The sequence below is a fragment of the Triticum dicoccoides genome, unplaced genomic scaffold (genome assembly GCF_002162155.2).
Source record: "Triticum dicoccoides isolate Atlit2015 ecotype Zavitan unplaced genomic scaffold, WEW_v2.0 scaffold88180, whole genome shotgun sequence".
In the NCBI taxonomy this organism is placed as follows: Eukaryota; Viridiplantae; Streptophyta; class Magnoliopsida; order Poales; family Poaceae; genus Triticum; species Triticum dicoccoides.
Window position 1 is genome coordinate 58,430 of NW_021307366.1, and position 2,476 is coordinate 60,905.

Sequence of the window (2,476 nt, forward strand, 5' to 3'; positions counted from 1 at the left end):
ATCAAGAAGGGTTGGTGGAGTTATTGCAGCAAGCCAGCTTTGACTCTTGGCTAGGCTATCCTACGATACTCCAACTTGAAATGGTTTTGCGCACACGAGTCCACTACTCACCACTTCAATACACTACCGAGGATCCACCTCCGTCTTCCTACGGAAGAGCCATCCTCGGCACTCACACTTATCTTGAGGCTTTTAGTAGTTTCCATTTACTTGTCTATGAACTGTATAGGCAACCAAGTAGTCCTTTACCGCGGACGCGGCTATCCGAATAGATTATGTTAACCCTGCAGGGGTGTACTCCTTCATACACGCTCCCACCACTTACCGTCGTTTACACGACATGTACTCGGCAACCTTCAAGCGGAAGCCCAACGTGGGTGTCGGCCACGACCTACCTAATCACCTAAGCCTCCAGTCCAGGTTTATCGCCTATCCAGGTTCCATCCGCAGGGAGTCCGGCCGAGGTTTCCCATACGGCCCTGAACGATGTGAACATGGTTCCCGAGATACCTAACGGGTATTCGGTACACCGTGCCACGTACCTACCGCATCACAGCCCACCCCTACGGTCAGCGCTGTCCACGGCCTCCAGTAGGCTACAAACACCAGAAACTACTTGCAACTCCTGGACGGAGAACTAGGGTGAATAAGAAGCCGAGAGGGTCCATTGGTTTCGGGCCCAATGCATGGTAGTAGCTGATTCTTAAATCACACATACAGATCTCAGTGCTTAAGGTCGGCTTCAATGAAACAACCCACCATGTACTCCTACATGGCCTCTCATCGATACCTTTACCAAATCGTGTTCACCACACCACTCTCATTACCGACATAATCATTTCACTCTAGCCCATCACCCAGATGAACCAGACCTGACACGACTCTAAGCATAGCAGGCATAGCAAGGTAGGAACAACACATACATAGGGCTCAATCAACTCCTACACATGCTAGTGGGTTTCATCTAGTTACTGTGGCAATGACAGGTCATGCAGAGGAAATGGGTTCAACTACCATAGCACACAGCAGTTTGAATCGCGTTGTCTTAATGCAGTAAAAGAGAGCAGGAGCGAGAACATGGGATTGTATCAATATGATCAAATGGTTGGTTGCTTGCCTGATGGTTCGATGCACGGATACGATTCTTCGTTAGGGTAATCACGGTACTCCTCGGAGGCAGAACCTGTCGCAAGGGACATCGATACACAACCATCACCAAACAATGTGCAACAATATTATGCATGCATGAAACATGGCAATATGAGTGTGTTGGGCTAATGCAACTAAAACCAGAAGGGTTTGAACAAATTTGAATCAATGATTCAAATTTCAAATTCAAATATGGCCTTTTAAAGTGCTTTTCCTTGTTCTGCTTGAAACATCAATTTAACTTGTTTGATCGTGCATGAAAATAGTACAGATGGATAGATTGGATTTTTCTGATCATTTTTCATATATAATTTGTCCAATTTGGAGTTACAGAATAAAAGTTATGAATTTTTGAAGTTTAAATAATATTCTGGAATTTCCTGATTTAATTTAAATCCAGAAATATAATTATTGCGCCAGCATGACGTCAGTGGTCAACTGCGGCTGGCTGAGGTCAAACCTGACGTGTGGGGCCCAAACGTCAGTGATAGGGGGGTTAAACAGAGTTAAATTAATCCTAATTACTAATTAGTGGCGTTGGGGCCCACTGGTCAGTGTCAGGGGGTTAACTAACAGTGGTTAGCGCTAATGATGTCCACCTGGCCGACGGGGCCCACGCGTCAGTGACCCTGGGGGGGTCAAACCCCAGGTCGAACAAGTCAAACCCCACCGGCGACATGACGCCGGCGAGGTCCGAGACGGCGGCGTGATGCGGGATCGCGCTACAGGGCACGGGCGAGGCTGTGCTTGGGCTCGTTGGAGAGCCCTTGCTCCCGCGCATCGAACGGTGGCCGTGGCTGTGCCTGAGGTGGCCGGAGTCGACGGCGGCGAGCTCGGCTGCGGCCGCCGGAGTTCGGTCGTGCACGGAAACGAGGTTGGAGCTCGAAGGCGAGCGAAGCGAGGCGCTAGGGATGCTCTATGGAGCCTTACGAACTCGTTGGACTCGCCAGGGTGACCAAATGGTCACCGGAGCTGCGTCGACGGCGAGCTCGGCGACGGCGGAGGTTCGGCCGTGGTGGGGAGGAGGCTACGGTGAGGGAACGAGGGGGAGAAGAAGGGGAAACGGTGGCGTAGCTCACCGCGGTTGCAGTGGGCGTCGAAGCGGGCTCGGGGACGCGCTGGAGACGGCGAATCGACGGCGACGGTGGTCGGAGCCCGAGGAGGGGAACGGCGATGTGGCGGCGATGCAGGGCTTCCGGAGGCCCGTGGAGCGGTGGGGAGGAAGAGGAGGTCGAGGCGGAGCTCCTGAGCTAGTCGGGGGAGCGAGGGGTGGCCGGAGACGGCTGCTAAGGCGAACGGCGGCGACGGTGGTGTTCGGCCGTGTGAG